The sequence below is a fragment of the Ammospiza caudacuta genome, chromosome 2 (genome assembly GCF_027887145.1).
Source record: "Ammospiza caudacuta isolate bAmmCau1 chromosome 2, bAmmCau1.pri, whole genome shotgun sequence".
NCBI lineage: Eukaryota > Metazoa > Chordata > Aves > Passeriformes > Passerellidae > Ammospiza > Ammospiza caudacuta.
This window is the reverse complement of record NC_080594.1, coordinates 84,941,969-84,960,623: the sequence shown is the minus strand read 5'-3', so window position 1 is coordinate 84,960,623 and position 18,655 is coordinate 84,941,969. Positions and strand designations below refer to the sequence as shown.

At 39.0% G+C, this 18,655-nt stretch overlaps 1 long non-coding RNA gene across 1 annotated transcript; it reads right to left on the bottom strand.

Annotated features, from left to right (window-relative positions):
* Window positions 1-1,413: 1,413 nt before the first annotated feature.
* Window positions 1,414-8,267, bottom strand: LOC131554924 (uncharacterized). Its single transcript, XR_009274478.1, has 4 exons — window positions 8,119-8,267; window positions 7,694-7,777; window positions 2,606-2,692; window positions 1,414-1,547 (listed from the first exon to the last, which is right to left on the bottom strand). It is a non-coding gene; the product is annotated as an uncharacterized LOC131554924 (long non-coding RNA).
* Window positions 8,268-18,655: the final 10,388 nt, after the last annotated feature.

Here is an 18,655-nt window from a genome sequence, read left to right as displayed (position 1 = left end):
ACTTTATGAGGTTTTCTTTGAGATAATAAAGGATTTTAATTTACATCAAGTTTCTCTAAAGAAACTGCCTTTTCATGCATGCTTTCCCTCTAAGCAAGAGGAAAGTTTTTTTACTGCAATCATCATCAGCGACTTTTATTTATCATGGCCCATGAATGTTTAGAGGAACCATTTTAAGAATAATCTTGCCGCAAAACTGATATTATAAATGCACACTTTGGATTGTTTTGCAATGAACTCTTTATGTAACCATGCTTTAAAAATAGCAGTGTATCTATAGAGAACATCTCTGAATTAAATGCTGGAGCAATAATACCATTTTTGATGCTATTGAGATTCCTTGGTGCTTTCTGCCATCACAGTATAAAGTAGTGTTTTCTGGAGAAGGAGCCTGTATATACCTTTGTGTGTGTGTGTGTGAGAGAGAAAAAAAATAGCAAGAAAGACAGGGACAAGGTAAGAAAATGGGGAAAAAAGAGAAAGAAGGAAAAAACAAAGAGATGAAGAGGATGAAAGAGAAAAGGAAGGAAAGAAAAGAAGAAAGAAAAAATGAAGGAAAGAGAAAGAATGTAAGTTAAAAAGAAAAAGAAGAAAGAATAATAAACCCTTGTGTTTATGAATGTTTTGCAGGTTTAGTTGTTCCAGCAGTGTTATTAGAACCCACACCAAGAGCTGTTTTGGGTCCCGGGGCAAATGGATTCTTCTCCCCCTCATTCCTCACCTGGAAAAGTACCTGGGTGGTCCTGCCACGACACTCCTCTCCCCAGTGCCCTCCTCCCTTCCTGCTTGCACTGCAGCACAGAAAACTCACAGACAGGGCAGAGTGACTGCCAGGGTGTGAGCGCTGAGCCAGGCAGAGGAGAGGGCCGCAGCCGCAGCAGGGGTGTCCCTGCCATGGCCCAGTCCCTGCCAGGGGCAGCTGGCCCTCCTTCCGTGCCCCTCAGCCCCACCGTGCCTTGTCTCAGCTGGCCCACCCAGCCATTCCTCCTCCAAGTGCTGCCAGCACATCCTCACTGGCATCTTCAGAGCTCATTGCACGGTCTCGCTGCACTCGCAGTGCGCCTGAGAATAAGGGCTTGGTGTAACTGCTGTGTCCTCCTGGCTGGAGCACAGCGCATCTGCTCAGCTGAGCCAGCACCACTGTGTGGGAGCCACCAGGGAGCCCAGGGAAGTGCCTGGAGAAATCACAGCACCTTTGTGTGTCCTCCCCACTTTCTCTTTTTGGTAGGGGACTTAGTGGCGTGCATCCTGATTTACACAAATTTTCTGGAATAGAACACCTTCTCTCCTGGAGACTGTGTTCTTGAACTCAAAATTATTTCTTTTAATCTGCAGAAGTCTGTCAGACTGGAAGAGGTTTCATGCCATCACATTTTAGCATATTGCAAATAATGATTTACACAACTGAAAAAACCCCATTTTATTCACCAATTTTTCATTATGCTGTAAAAACAGTGATCACAATGGTGCCATTAGCCCAGTTACACTGGAAAACCTTGAGAATAATGCCTGTGAGGGAGAAGACTGAAAACATCCTCTTCTTTTTCCTAAAGAATGAAGGGTATATTGATTCAGTTTTTCTAAAATAAAACTGCCAAATTTTACAAAACATAAGCTTCTCCACCAAGATGCTAATCTGTATCTAATACATGTATAAAGTTAAATATGGTGTGAGAGGCAGTAGAGGTTACTGCAGATCTCTGGTTCACTGCTTTAAGGGAGAGAAACCTAGCACAAATCTAATTTTAAAAGGAAATTGCTGAAAGAATGGATGTAATAGAATGGATATAATTGAACAAGGTATTTAAAAATCCTATGCTTAGATGGATAATAAGCACTTCAAAATTATATCTGGCCACTGAGAAATGTGCACTTACTCCAGAGCAACTACTGTTCTTTAATAGTTACTAGCCAGAGCACTTAATATCTGACAATTTGATTTTTAGTATTAAGGTGACTTTGGTTTGAATATATCTAATGCCAAATGATTTAACAGATTTTTTTTTATAATAAAACTGTGTATTTCAGACTTGAAAGAAGTCAAATACTAGACTTTTCCTGAGCTGTATTAGAATAATCAGCTTTTGAGGATGATGAAGGAAATACCTTAATACCCCAACAGTATGGCTGAAAAGCAAATATTGATACTTTCTGGAAAGCAGGATACAAAATGAAAGACAAAATAGATTTCCATTGCACCATGTCTGAAATATTTTTACAAGCCTGACAGGGCTGATTTGCTGTTAAAAGCACAAATGGAAAGTCATCACATAAAGCACAAAAGACAGTTCATTTACTTTGCTGAGAAGACCAGCATTCGACATAACATGAGAAGAAAAGATGTTAAATGGTTAAAAGAAATCCATGGTGCATTGGGTCCAGGTTAAGAAGCAAGCTCGTGTCTGTTGACCTGAACTGGTGCTTGAGGGTGACTCAGCCAGTGCTTGAGAGGTGACTAGATCAAACATGGTAGAATAAACCAAGATTTCAAAGAGACACAAAGAGCAGTGACCCCTCAGAGCTACTGCTGCTGGATTCAGTGGCAAAACTCCCACTGACAGAAGGATTGGCATTTGCAGGACAAGTTTGTAACAAAAGAACCCACCTTTTGCATAATTAGGACAGACATTTGCTGTGTAGGAGAAGTTTGACTTGCTAGTAAAATTGTTGCAGAGGGATTTGAATTCACTGGCTGAAAAAAAAAGATAAATGTATTAAGTTGTTTTGCATGCTGTGACAGATTAAGGGTAATCTTTTGAAAAGCTTCTACATCTTATTTCCAGGAGAGTCACCGAGGTGTTTAAAGGGGCTTTGGATCAGTGCCTCAGTTAACTGGTGTCTGATTTTCCCTGTCAGTTGCTCCAACAGAGAGTCGTATGGCAGCCTGCAAGCTGTCTTGCTGCTTCTTGAGGAATCACTTTCTGACTCACATCATAGCAGCTCTGCATAATAGGGGAGGATTGCAGTCTGCATTTGAGGGGCTAAGCTGTGGCATTTGTGCCGCTGGTGTGTGCAAGTGGCATTGAATCAGCGTGGTCTACAACAGGTCCTCTTGGGGCACTTGAGATAGCAGTGTTGGGAAGCACTGAAGCTGGAGCTGCTGCTTCTGAAATGCTACAGCCCTATTCCATGAAATGCTGCAGACATGGGGCTAACAGTGAAGTCATTGCACTGCTCTTTCTCTGTTCTTTGTCATTCTTACAGTTCCTCTCTTGTTGGCATGTTCAGGCATCTTAGAGAAATGCAAAGATTTTCTACAAGGATAACTTATGCCACAAACAGAGCAGTTCATTGCAGTTAAAGCAGTTGCTCACAGGAAAACACACCAAAAAAAAATCTGGGAATCACTAAGTGTTAGGCTAAGCACTTACATGCTCATCACCCTGATGAATGTGTCAACCTAAGAGCTGCTGCTGTCTGGACCAGTGTTTGCCATTCCCTAAAGCACCGGAGAGATGTCACTCTCTCCAGCGATAACACTCATGATGGTATGCTCAACCTCGGACTCCTGTCTGGTTCTACACCACACTAATCCTATTCCTGTCTATGTTTGTGTTTTCCCTGCTAAATCCTTGAGTTATAGATGATACCACCTAAGCAAGCTCAACCTTGTCTGTAATTTTGGCCTTTCTTATCTCTGCACAGTCATTCTCACAGCTTTTTCTCAGCAGAACAAAGCAGGGAGCAGGGGAAAGCTTGCTGTGGGACCTACAGAAACTAGAGCATAAACCTTACTGCAGAGAAAATGAAGAGTGTTACACTCGAATAAGTCCATTAAAAAATTGACATTCCTAATTTTTTCTCCTTCTTCTGCACTGTTTATGCATTGTGCTGCATTATTGGAATCTTTTTAGTGTTAGCCCTTATTTTGACAGTTGTCCTCAGATGACAAATTCTTGTTTCTGTTACTTTGTAAAAGTATACCAAAGGTTTTCAACACACCTTTGAAATGAGCAAACAGTAGCTTCCTTACCCCATATTCTAAGCATTCTTTCCAATCTTATTCCTCCCTGAAACATTCTCCCAAGGTCATACCTACACTGTTTGCCTATAGCTTTCTGAGTGCTTATACTTCTGGCTCAGTCTGAGCATAATTCAAACAGCACCACCAATCCTATCTAAAAAATCCTTTCTTGGTTCTAAAGTTCACCCCAATTTACTAGAGGCCAGCTGATTTGTGGTAACTCACATGGGTAGTGTGATGTGATTCATATTAGCACAGCTGCCAGTGAAAGAGGAGAAATCAACCTATAGCAGTGAAAAGTGGCTGACCTAAGCCACATTTGCATTAGGGGTTAAAAATACATACCTGAACTGTTGCTGGAGATTCACCATTGCATTTAATTTTTTTAATCCAGACTAGTTTTTTAACGTGCTTATGCTTTTAGCTGCTTATCAGCCTCTGTGTTGGATGGCACTATCCAAAGCTTCAGCTGTACTCTAGAAAAGGGTCATAATTCCTTGCACAGTTTTCATGCATGAAGAGCAGCCATCTTCATCAACATTTTAGTCTATCTAAGCCTAACCTATCAGCCTTAGTTATCAGTACTAGTAGTACTTATGCAAATAGGGAGATTGAATTAAAGAGGTAATGGCTTCTGAGATTTATATACAATTTACTGTACGCAGAATCAGTAAAATCAGATCTGTATAAAGCACATATTAATGTACTTGCTGTTATGCACATTGTCAAAATTCTTTCTTGAAGATAGATTTTCTGAAGTAGTCTTTGCATTGGGGATGAAAATGTGATAAGAAAGGCCTGGTAAAAAGAAGAGTACAAGGGTGCAAAAGAATTCTTTATACTTGTTGAAAGGAAAGGAATAAACTAAAATAAGAAGAATACCACTGATGCTTCTTATGACAGGCAATCAGCCAGAGAGGCTGAGTCCATCTGAAACTTGTAGGTGCCTCAGGAATTGAGCCAGTGCAATTCTCTACAGGTCAGCAGGGATAATAAGAAAATCTGTCAAACTTGAGGGAAGAGTCAACTTTCTAGACCACAAATCTGATCTGAGCAGAGTTGAGAGACAAAGAGTTCAAAAGGTTAATGCTGCTATGCTTATTTAAGTGAACGTTAACAGTGTTGTGAGAAAACAGATGGAGAAGAACTGGGGGAATTATTTGACTGGTTAGATTTGTAAAACAGTGAGCAGAACGACAGACATCTTAGGCAACAGAAGCTTGCAACAGTGAAAGTGTAAGCTGAGGTCTTCTTTCTCTTTTGCTTCCAAGTAGTTCGGATTAATGGCCTTCCAATCATCACAATTATGTGCTCCTATTTAAGAAATCAGTGGGGAAACATCTGGGTTTTACATAACATTCACCATCATGTCTTTCATCAGATAAATTAACAGCTTTGTTTTGCAGTGGCTGTAGAAAGAGACAAAAACATTGGAGCACAATGGCACTTACCATTTTTCTGTCAAGATGGAGCCACTATTAGGGATGCTACTATCAGAGATGATCAATGTGAAGCAGACATTTACTGGGAGTCTGTTCGAACACAATACAAGGGAACAAATACCAAGGTGGGGCCATTTTGTGGATAGATTACAACCTATTGCTCATGACCTGCCTTTATTACATCCCTTTCTTTCCATTTGAAGAGAAGAGAAACCCAAATAACAGCGGGTTCTGTTGCTCTGATGACAGCTTGAGAAAAAGTAATAAGGAATTCCTACAGCTATAAAAACAGAGTGAGGAAAGGGTGCCAAGTTACCCTTGGAGCTGTCACTCTTTGCAAGGCTCTTTTCTTTTCATTTACTTTTGTATAATACTTTATGGCTAAGCAGCTATTTTTACAGCCAGATGAGGACATAACTCATCCTTTGAGGAGTCTTGGAGAACTGGCAAAGAATTTCTGGTAAAACTTCAGATGGCAAGCCTTATTTCTCATCTGCTTAGATACTGTATGTCTTGATATTTCAGGCATCTGAAATTATGGATTACCTCATGTTTATTGGATCTGCTCTTTGGGCTTGAGCTATGTTCATTTTGAACAAACAGTGAATCCCAAAAACTATTTTTACATTATTTTTTAAATAATAATTTGTCTTTCAAAAGTAAGGCAAAACCTGAATGCAGCTACCTCAAAATATGTGAATTGGTTCTGAAAGCACTACCATTTCATATTCTTCATTCCTTTACATCCTATTTTAACTTTTTGTTTTCTTTTCCATAATGCAGAAAAAGCCAGAACTGGATGAATATTGAACAACAGTATTCATGAACATTCACAGGAATTTGAAATGGCTGTTTGATCTCTCCATATCAAGGCCCCTTGTTATCTGCTGCTCCTGCGGTTTCAGACAGAAAGTTTTTTGTTCCTGAGGAGGTTTGAGGAATGGCTGATTTGTGTGAATACCCGTATTTGCATGCGAACGAGGCTACTCCTTTACAAACAAGAGCGTTCATTATTCCTCTGTTTAAAAGGATACACTAACCCAATTAGTGAGCTGGAAGAATATCCCGTGACTTAGAGAACCAATAACATGCTCCAGCTAGGAGGCAGTGAATACTTAAACTGTGCAGGATCTGAACCCTCATGTTGGCATTTCCCAAACCTTTGAAAGTTGAACCCTCTCTTTAGGAAAAGAGGAACAATTGCACTCTTCACCCCTCCCATGGTGTTATTAAAAGCATACCGAAGAGAACAGAGGCTCAGAGAAATCTCTATGGATCTGTGTGTTCAGATGCTTCCCCTCCTTCCTAAACATGCTTTGAACAGTGTAGAAAGGAACTTAATGCTGATGCTTAAAACCAAATAAGTTAACTCCTCTCGAAGCAGAGTGCCATCACGCCCTTACAGCCCCAGGCTTTCTGCAGACTCAGGCAGGTATCAGAAACACCCAAGCAACATTTACAGCACAGCCCATGAAAGAGAATGTGAAGGACTGAGACTGCTCGCTCACAAATTTCCTCGTGTTCTGATTGCAGTCAAATGTGGACCACCTTTATTGATGCTGACAAAGGTTAGAGTCTACTGCCCTAACTTGTGCAAATTCTAATTTCAGACAGGAGGTACATTAAAAAAAGGCTCAGAGGAATCAACAGGATCAAGAGGCATTTCACATTTTGGAGATCAGACTTAAAGCCTATTCACAAAGGATTCTCAAAGAGAAAAAGGTTGAATTTGCCATCAGTATTACTGAGGATGAATAATCCATCCAGCTGTGCTAAGTAGCATCAGGGAAAAAAAAAAAAAGAGTTCTTAAGTTATTTCTGGCTAAGTTATACTACATACAAAGAGGTTTATATGATTTAGGTGAGATCTGGAAAAGTACCCAAACTTTTGAATTCAAGTTTCCACACCTCTGGGTTCAGGGTAAAAGGGAAGATTTACAGAGCCTGGCACAAAATTAAAAAAGCCTACATAATAATCATCAGTACTCCCAGCCCTTTCCACAGCTGTTATTTACCTCCACCTCCTCTTATTTTCTTTCTTTTTTTTTTTTTTTTTTACTCTAGAGGTTTCTTTTTCTTTTTTTCCCCCTCCTCCAGTCTAACCCCTAGGATATTTAATAAATTTTCTAAATTATCCTCTTTTTATCTCTGCTTCTTTAATAACTGTTACTTCTTTACCCCACACTGTTCACTTTATCTTATCATGTGGCTTCTTACACCTACTCTGCAAATGCATTTTCAGGGCTCTTTGCAGCTCTGCCCGAGCACCTCATCTTTCATCACCCACCTCTTTGTTCCTCTTTATAGTGTTTCCTCTTCATACATTGTTGCTGCAGCTGAAACTATGACATTTCCACACTGTTCCCCGGGCCTAGGAAAAAAGCAAACATAAACCAGTTGCATTCCAGGAGATGATGTTGGCATGAGAATGATTGCAGGCACTGTATTAAAGCACTGGTAAAACAAGACCCCCATGTTAGCTATAGAAATACAACACATAGGTCTCATTCAAGATAGGATTACTTTCTGTCTCTGAAACTTGAACTTTTTATTTTTTGGGATTGAATTCTATCTTTGACCTGTATTTGTTCCAGGTTTAAATCAGAAAAACTTGATGTATCTTTTACTTAAATGACAAAATGTACTATCTTAACAGAGTGAAAATTTCAAAGGCGGTGCTAGAAAATTTTCCTTACTTTAGAAGCTACCTACCAAATCTTCAGGTGACTGAGGACTAGCCGTAAGGCAGACACACACAGCTCAGAGAAAGAGAAGATGTATCTCTGAAGTTCTTTAATAGAGGAGAAAAAAACAAGGAAGTTCCATATATGCTTTTCAGGGTGCTGTGTTGCTGGGATCTGTGATGCTGTTCCCAGAAGGCCATTCTGACTTGCTTTTTCCCTCAGCCCATGAAATGATGACTCAGCTGTTCTGAAGCATCCTTGATTGCTTGCAGTCACATGACTTACCTTGGAAGTTAAGCTTAGATACCCTTCTTAGGACAAACAGAGAAGTATTGCTATTAGGAAGCAAATAATCTGATCTTATTTCCTCTTCCTTGTGTTCTCTTATCTTCTCCCTTTTTTCCAAAACTAGGCAGAGCTTATAAGCACAATGTATTGGTTTTAAATTACTTACACTGTTTGCATGTATTCCAGAATTCCTTCTTTGTTTACCTAGTTTCAGGTTCTCTGCTGAAATAACATACCTGCATAATTTTCAGGTCAGGCTTGTCTTTAGCTCCACAAAATGCCTTTCAAATGGCTTTAGTTAATAAACTCTAATGATAAATAATGTAGTGCATGAAGTACTTAGATATCTAGCTTTTCATGGTGTCCCTGTATTTTTCAATCTTTTTAAATGAAGTGAGGGGTTTAAGATTTATAAGCTAACCACAATGAGTCATTCAGTTGTTAAAGAAAATAGTTCTCAGACCTCCTGTGCTCTTCTAGCTTCATTTGTTCAATTTGCTTTCTCAAAAGCACACGAAAGATTCTTCTTGTTGGATGAGCCCATCTCTCTGAGTTGAAGTGGGACCAAGATGGGAGTGTTGGCCAGTTTCTCTCTGGCCCTTTAAAGTCACCACACAAAAAGAAAAAGCTTGTTCTACATCACTTTCTGAACTTTGAAAAAATGCTTAAAATCTCTCCTTCTCACCGTTGGTGAGAATGAGGTTGCTTGAGGACTTCAGTCAGCCCAAACATTGTATTTAAGAAAAAAATGTTTATACTTCTGTCTCCTTCCTCTCCAAGGTCTTCTGGAAGTTTTGGAAAAGTTACCATATCTTCTTTTGAAAGTCTGTCCCAGCATATTGGAAGACATTTGCACATGTCATTTATACCTGCCTTCCGTGAAGCCCCAGAACTGCAGGGCGAAAAAGCAGGAGGGGGTTGCCATGCTAAGACTGTTTCCCTCTTTTCTGTAAATGTTTATGTAAATTTCTGTGTAAGCTATTTCATCTATTGAATGGAGAAGGCTGTGTGTTGCCACTGTAAAATTCCATTACCAGCTAAGGAGAAGGATTCTGAGATGCCTTTCCCCAACTTCCAGCCTTTTTGTATCTGGTCTGTGCTTCTGCCAGCTACAGTGCAGATCCGTGTCTGTCTCTTTTGCACACCCAAAGTTCCAATATTTCAGGTTGAGAGGAATATTTCCTCCCTCAGCATCTGCACTCCCATAATAAAGTGGTGCTTGTAAAGCAAATGGAAGTTTTTGGATGAGGGTGAATTGCGTTCCCCTTCTAAAGAGAATGAAGATGCGCAAGAAACAGAATCATAGCTGCAATGAATTACGAAGTTGTACTATTTTGCTTTTTTTTAAAAAAATGGTCAAGATAGCAACAACAATTCCCCAAATACTAGCTTAATTGAAATCTTCAGGTCAGCTTTAAATCAAGCAACCATCAGCTTATGGAGTTCAGAAATCCCCAACCACTAGTTTGGTTTATACAAACCTTGATGTTCCAATTCCTTCACTGGAAATACACCCAAAATTATTAGCTCCCAGCTCTCTCTTTTATAATCTTATAGAGATTCACAGTTGTCCTGGTTTTGGATGGGAGAGAGATGATTTTCCTCTTAATTGCTGGTAAAGCCCTGTGTTTTAGATTTAGGATGAGTATAATGTTGATAACACTGAGATGTTTTAGCTGTTGTTGAGCAGTGCTTGCGTAGCATCAAGGCCTTTCCTGCCTCTCACTCTGTCACCAGTATATAGGCTAGAGGTGCACAAGGAGCTGGAAAGGGACACAACAGAGACAGCTGACCCCAGTGGATCACAGGGAATCCCATACCTTGTGGCATCATGATGAACAACAAAACTAGGTGGGACTGGCTGAGAGGCTGTGGCCCAGTACTTGGATACTGGCTGGGCATTGGTCAGGGCATGGTGAGCAATTGCATTGTGCATCACTTGTTCTACTTCTGTAATCATTATTATTATTATTATTATTATTATTTTTTCCCCTTCCCTTCTGTCCCATTAAGCTGTCTTTATCTCAACCCATGAGTTTTACTTTTTTTCTGATTCTCTTCCCCATCGCAGTGGGCTCAGTGAGTGAACAGCCCTGCAGTGTTTAGCTGCCTCCTGGGTTGAACCACAGCAGGTATCTAAGAGCAAATCCTAGTATTTCTTTTGAAACAGCCCTTTTCACTTCATTTCAGTTCACTTACAGCAGAACTGGGCACTGCTCCTGACTGAAACCTTGGGGCATTTCCGAAACACTAATAAGTAACTTAATTAACAACAATGAACATTCTCTGAAAATTCAGAACTGAAGCAGAATGCTAATTTCAATAAAAGAAATTAGATATTTTATTCCTATTGCACTCAATGAAACACTAGCTTTGCTGGTACTATATTAATAGCAAAACTACTGTTGATGCAAATGTAGACAGGACTTTACCCGTATTTCTAATACAGCATGTTTTCAAATGTTAGTTTAATTTGGGCAAAAATAATCTAGAAGTTAGAGCTGTCATTAATAACTGGAAGGTGACCCAAATATATGTGGAAGCCTTACTGAGGTGCTTGGAAAGTTGGCATTGATGACTTGGTCCAGGTTGATTACATTTTGATCCATGTCCTTAACCCCAAATAAGTACCTTTTGCACAACTGTAACAACAAGAGCTTAAAGCAATTTACAGCAACAGCAAAAGACTCCACTGGGGAACAGCATGATATCTAACTGCTTTCTGCCTCCATTCCCACAGGGCCAACTTGAAATGCCTTGGGGGAAGGACAAGCTATTCTGGCTATGCCAGCTGTTCTCTGTAGCATCATTATTCAGTGACACAAATAAGAGTAGTTCTGAAAATGCTCTAACTTGCACAAGGATTTGATGTGTATGTTGGAGCTTTCAAGAGCAGAAAAGTGGGGGATTGAGGGGGACTGGTGGAAAAATTGTCATTCTAAGGGTCAATGAGTGCTTCTCTGACTCAACAGGAGTCTAGTCTTTAATGTAACACTGAAAATTAGATGAAGAATTTTATTTCCACTCCTTTGTATCAATCATTCTTGTTTCCTGTGCAAACACAGACATTTTTGTCATTAGGCTAAAAATAAAACCTTTTGAGAACTCAAGCAACTGGTCTGTCTAGTTCTTTTCATGCAATGTTTTTTCTGGTAGTAGCAAAAACAGGATGTGCTGACCATTTCTTAGTGTAATAATCTGGTCTAGTTACTGATATAAACAACTTGCCCTTGGACTTTATAATTTATTCACAGCAGGCCTAATCCAAGATACCTTAAGTAACAAAAATATTGATAAATAATTTGCAGTTATAGGCACTCTCCTGTGTTAAGTGTAATAATATCACAAATAGTGTCCTGTGGAGAAAGGTGTCTTTCATAGAGCTGACTAAGGAAATATTTTTATCACTTTGTTGCCTTTCCAAATAAATTCCACTTAAAAGCCTGAGCATGGTTATAGTGCTTACTCCAGTTCATGAGCCTAGGGGGCTGAAGTGTTGTGCAAAAGGCATGTCCACGTTTGGGGTAACTAAATCCTTCCTTGCAAATTGTTTGTGCTAGTAACCATGATGTATGCATACAAAGGAGAATTAAAAGAGTTTGTGTGAGGTGCAGGGTCCACTGTCATTTCCCTCATCCCTTCCTTATTTCCTCTTTATTCACCAAACTCTCATCAAGTCTTTCATTGTCCTCCTCCCCTGCTGATTCAAGGAAGTGTTTTTGAATGGTGCTCTCTGAGTTAATTTTAGGGTGTAGGTCTGAATGCTCCATGTTTCTGTTTCCATCCTGATCAGGAAATACAAAACTGCAGTTTGTATTCATGCTCAGGTTTGCAAAGAACCATTTCCCCAGCACTTATTTTAAAACTTGTTCTTCTGGGAGGAAAAAACCCTTCCAGTTTGAAATCAAGCCAAATTAGTTTCCCCTTCCTGAAACATTTCTTGTGTTTCCATAACAAAAAATGCTGCAAGTCAGGAAAACATTAATCTATGTGCGGACCTATACAGGTGCTCATGTTTTTCTGAGACAAATAAGGAGATTGGAAGAAAAGTTTCTGAATCTTATCTCGTACACATTAGATTCACAAAGCAAATTTTAGTTCTTCTGGAAAGCTTTTCCCTGAATTATAGGAATATATGTTTAAAGTGACTCATTACTATAATGAGTTATAGTAGAGAGTGTGGCTGTAAAGAACTGCTGCTTTACTCAGCTACTCCAGCCATACTGTGGGCTGAGTACTCACTGCATTTTTAAGGGTTGTGCCTTTTATATATTATACACAGGGAGTTGTAGTTAGACTATTTAAAACAGAAACTGATGTCTGTGGGGAGACTGGATATGAGACAATGTTTTATGCTGCACAAGCCTAAGCCTTATTAAAAATTTCTTTTTCACATGCATTACTTCCGTGCTAATGCATTAACAAACTGTGGTGAAATATTCATCATTTATGAATAAACATTACAAATAGTCCCACAAAATATATAAGGAAAGACTGAAATTGCAGCTGGAGTAGGGGTTTGCCACTAGCCAATGCAGATATGGGTTAAGAGGGATCTTGTCAAAGCTGCAGCCCTGGGAGCCCATGTTGGGATGCATGAGTGAACATCTGTAAAGTGCCTGGCTAGTGCCAGAGCATCTGATGCCTGTAATTTTAACATGTTGGGGAAGAAAAACCTGAATACAACTTTAGTCTGGGGGTGAAAGACGGTAGCTTTGATTCTTTGCACTCACACCAGCTCCATGACTGTTATTTTCTGGGATATGCTAACTTCAATGGAGTTGTCTGAGCACAATACTTGTGGAAAACCAGGTCTGGTGCTCCCATGAGAGCTGGAATAGATGACTGACTTTCCATAGCTTATACCTCTTGAGGGAACAATTTACAGAATATGGGATATGGGAGATTTATTTGAAAACCATATGGAAACATTTATGTGTTGTTTTCATGGTCTAGGATTAATGTAACAAAATATGATACTCCATATTTGTTGGCAGGATGGTGTTGAAGTGGAGGGTTCACCTTTCTATGGATTCATTCAAAAGTGTTTGGATTTTTTTCCTCCAAGCATTTACAATATAAATGGACTCTCACAAAGCTCAGTTGAAAAGCCTGGTTTTCAGAAAAAAAAACCCAAACAACAAGGTAAAGATTGGCCTTGAATACAGCATATGAAATGGCTTAATAATTTGGGTCAGTGCTGTCATGCCCTACTAAAGTAATTTTTCCAGGGTCTAGTCATAACTGGTAATTCTGGTAACCAGGTGTCTTATGCCCATGCAGCCTTTTCCCTTTATTGGAGCCACTAGACTGGTGTGACATGTCATACTAGGTCTGATTTTCTGATATTGCTGTGACTGGTCAGCTTGAGGGGAGATTTAAGTAGAGGCTGCACTGCTGGAAGAATCCAAGGGAGAATTCAGTCTGTGGTGTCACCCAGAGCCTCTGGAAGTGCACAGTGAAAAGCTAGCCCCCTTTGCCATGAGAGTTTGCATCACACAGTTCTCTCCACTGGTTTCTATGTACCATTCAGGTTCCTGAGTGAAGGCTCACAGTAGCTTTGCCTGTAGGTAAAAGCAATGTTGGTTTTCCTCCTAGAGATTGCAGCTGAGTTCACTGCAGAGATTTAATAAAGAATGATGATCTGCGAGGCTGCTTCTCTTCTTTGAGCACCTGTAAAAGATGATTAATTGTTCTCCCAACAAATATTTTTCAAAATGTTTTCTCACCTTCCTTTTTCCACCTGTCTCCTCTGAGACTAGATATGAACTTGAAATTTGCCACAAAATGTATGTGGTGGAAATGTCTTACCTGCTGCCACACAATTGCATTATTTGGATGAGGAAAGTGAGAAAGAACTTAGATAGCAAAGTAAAATGAGAACAGACCCATACAATTTTATCAGACATTCTCTGTCTAGATTCTTCTTTTATATTAAATATTACAGAAATTACTATAATCAGATAATATTCTCAAATACTGTCAATGAGCACAGGAGATAGACAGAAGGGCCCGTCTGGACAATGTTGCCAAAATTTCAGCTATACAGAGCCTAAAATCTATAGGGGCCTAATTTTTCCTGGAACAGAAAGAAAAGTTAATGTGATATTTGCTGAGAGTAGTTTACATGTTGATACATGCTAACCAGAAACCCTTTGGTGATAATGAGATGAGCCTTCTAGGGAAGAGAGATTAGAAAGGGGCAGATTGTTGTTGTAGGTCCAGGTGGCACCAGGCCAATGAGGAATACAGGAGAAACGTCCCCAGAGACCCTGTACTTTGCACTTCAGCTGTAAAGTACCTGCCTCCTGCTGGAACAGTGAATCCAGAATAAAGAGGAGGATGCTAGAAGTAGTGAAAAACTCTCAGGGGAAGGAAGAGACCCTCAAGTAAAGTGGAAAATGAGACTTATGACAGGATAGCGTTCCCTCAAACAGTCTGGGTTACTTGGACATATCTGTGGTGAACAGCTGACACTTGTGTCTGAGTCTTTCCTTCTCGGGGACTTCATGGAGCAAATCCAGGTCCTGCTGCTCTAGCCAGAAAAAGTAATAGCAGCTCCAAGATCCTAGAAAGCACTGAGTTGGTTGTGACTTGGCATAGTGACTCATAAGAGAGAAAGGTGCCAATGCTCAGACAGCATGTTGGGCATGTCAGCTGGTGAAGGAATTTGTTGGCATTGCACCCCAGCTGGTGTAGATACTTGGCCTTTTAAAATTTGATGGAGGTGCTGTAATACCTAATCTATACTGCATCTCCAAAATTGCTTGGATCTGGCTTTTTTTTTTTTTTTCCTGCACTTAGCAGCACTTGCTCTCAAACAGAATAAAAGTTTCTGTTTTATGAAAGTATTTCTAATGCATTGCAACCTAGGTACAGCTTAAAGGATGCTATGCTTAGGGAAGGAGACTCCTGAGGAAGCTACTACAGCTAATACAATTCTCTGGGGGACTACTTAAAATATATGTTCTTAAATACACACCTCCTTCTCTTACTAGAAGCAATCTCTTCTACTGCTGCAGTTATTTTGCAGGAACGCTATCCCCTAGGTTTAATCTCTTAAGACTTTAATAAATTTTATTGGTGGTTGGATTTTTGCATGGGTTTTTTGGTTAGTTAGTTTGTTTCTAATTCTCTCCTATTTTCCACAGATTTTCAAGAGCTCAGTCTTTGGTCTTACCGTGCCTTTTATAGCAGAAGCCAGGTGGTGTCTATAAATTTGTAACTGGTCAAAAATGAACAGAACCTATTAATTGTTGAGGCCTTGCAAACCCTTCCTACTACTAGAAGGAGCAAACTGTCTTGTTGCAAGGCTGTTTCCATCCTTATCATGTTTTTTTTCTGATTTCTAGTATGTGCTGTAAATTTGAGAGGCATATGTGTCTATTTCCCTTATGAGTCACGGAAGAACACGAGTACACTGAATGTGCTGCTATTGTGAATTCTTATGCAAGTGTTTTATTTTCTTTATCAGGGTGAGATATCTCTTGTATTAGACTGTAATACACAGTCATTTCTCTATGTGCAGGTGGCTGTGTCCAAGTATTCAAATCTTTTTACAAACTTTTTGGCTAGGTCCCTTTTATTGTATGGGACACACTTTAATCCTAAGGCAAAAAATACAGTCCTTCAAATGTTACTTAAAAGAATCAATAATCCTTGTTTCTCCAATGATGATGACTTTACAATCCTTCATTAAATAGATCAATGCATTTCTATCACAATGTTTTTCTTACTTTACTGCAAAATTAATCACAAGTCCATCTTTTCTGAAAATTGCATAAACTGGTAAAGAAAACTCGAACTTAGCCTTTAGGCTTCTTTTATATTTGAGGAAAAGAACCTTATAGAATTTCTGTTAAGATTTGCAATAAATGTTAAATGCTTCTTCTATAAGAGGAGCTCTAAGAAGTTTCTCTGTTAGAGAAACCAAGTTTCTCTATGCCACAGAAGGCTCCAAAATTATTACTGAGTGACTACAAAATCCAGTTATTTCAACTCAGTTGCAGCTCTCAGGGTCTGACTTCAGCTGTGACTGCATGTTACAAATCATATGGTATGCACAATGGAAGCAGAAAAAAAAAGTAACGGTGAGATGGAAAAGACCTTAGAGAAGTAAATTTCTATGAACAGGTTGGTGTTCACAGCACTATCCAAATTAGCCTTCTAAGTGCTGCCCTTTACTGCTATGAAAAAAAAGAAAACAACCCCTAACAATCAACATTCCCTCAAAAGCTTCAGTATAAACTCCCCTTATTAACCTGGCTGCCACTAACATTTCCTCCCTGGGTCTCTTTGGCTCTAACCCACCAGAGCATGGCTCCTACAGCAATCATTACCAGTGAGGAATTAAGCCACAATGAATCAGGTGGACTTCAACAGGGCTCTAGCACTTATGAACATAAAAGGTCACTAAAATTGCTACTGCTTAATTTGACCACATTAGCAAGGAAAGAAGAATGTTTTGATGCAAAGCACTAAAGTATCCAAAACAACCTATACAGGAACAGTAATATTCATAAAGTGAAAATATCTGTTAACTCATTTAATTCTATGACTGAAAATATTTAATAGAGAACATCCTTTTTTACTAGGTGTATTCTGTGTTTTATTCTGTTTTGAATTAGTCTTAGCAAGTCTGGGCTTCCCCTTCCTTGTAAAATTGATAAAAGAAGCTGTATTTGTGAAAAGCGGCTGGTGGGATTAATTGTTGCATTTAACTAGTCAGGTATTTAAGGTTTGGTATAACTACTCTGGAGGCACTTTTTTATGTGGGAAGTTTCCTGATGTAAAACACATCTTGCACTTTTCTTAACAGACTCCTGATAAAGAAGGGTAGATCCTTACCAATGACATTTATAAAATATTAATTCTGCCCTCTTATTTCATACAAAATTTCACTTCCATTTACTTAGTATGTAGTTTGTATCCTTTATAATAATAAGTAGAAAGAAGTAAAACTACTAAGGAACTTGTTATTTAATCATTTATTGTCTCTAAATTATTGTCTCATAATTATGTAAAAATTGATCAAACAAGGGAAATAAAAATATTTGCTTTTGAACATATTTTTAGTTTTTTTCCTTGACTTAAAAATTACCTGTACTCAAAGAGAGGGGGTAAGAAAATTAGAAAGCAAAGTGATTTCTCAGGTCAGATTTTCGTTCTCTGTATAAATTGTAAATTGAGAAATTCAGGGGGTTACAATGGCTTGAATTCAAGGAGTGTCTCCTTCTTTCTGATGAATCCTACCTATTTAAGGGACTTACTGGCTAGACACTTACTGGTGTCTAGGAGTTGCTAAGTGAGCTTAAAAACTGTAAAAACTTTCCACCAAACTGCCTTGGCTATTTGCAAGGATCAAGGAAGGATTTTGTTTGTTTGTTTTTTTGAGAGATGGATTGAAAGATTTTGAAAGGTGACAAGCCAGTCGCAGAGTTTGGAGTATTGAGATGATCTTTGATAGCTGAGAGTTCAAGAAAATGTTTCATCAAACAGGGCTGTCAGGCATCTCTTAATTTCTTCGAACCTTCAGATTTGATAAGGAGGTTTTAAAATTGTTATTTGTAAGAAAATTTGTTTTTCACGTATCTGATTTATAGGTGGGGGATTTTCAGTATAGGGAAAATAACAGTGACTGTGTCTTCATTTGAACAAAGGACTAATATCAATGTCAAAAAGATCTGCCTTTCAGCAATTTTGTCAACAAATCCATTGAGGGGAAAAAAAAATCTCTGGAATCTCTTAGAAAACTCTGTTAGTAGTAGATTTCATGTGTATGATTTCAGGTGTATGTGTGAAACCAGGAGTCTAATCATAGGAATGTTGTAATTAGTGATCAAATATTTTGAAACACCTTGTTAGTAGCAATCCAATCAGAAATGGAGAAAAGAATGGTGTGTCCATGCAAAACAGATTGTGACTTTGCAGAACATTCATATGCTTTGAGTTTTTCTTGGACTTTTCTTGGATGAAGAAAACAACTGTATCCTGGGATATTTCACTGAAGGCCACTTTTGTCAAACAAAGAAACTCTCTCTTTGCTTACAGAAAGTTTTATATTTTCTAGGATTTTATATTTAAAACACTCTATATGACAGGCCAGGCACAAATGTTATGAAGTCACCAAGTCTATAGTGCTTCCAGACAGCAGCAAGAGGTGGACTGGAGTTTTTCTGGAGACCAAAACAGTCATTGTGAGAGAACTGAAAATTGGTCTTCCCCTCTCTCACTACCTTTACCTGCTAGAAAATGGAACGGGGTCTGATAGCTGAAGG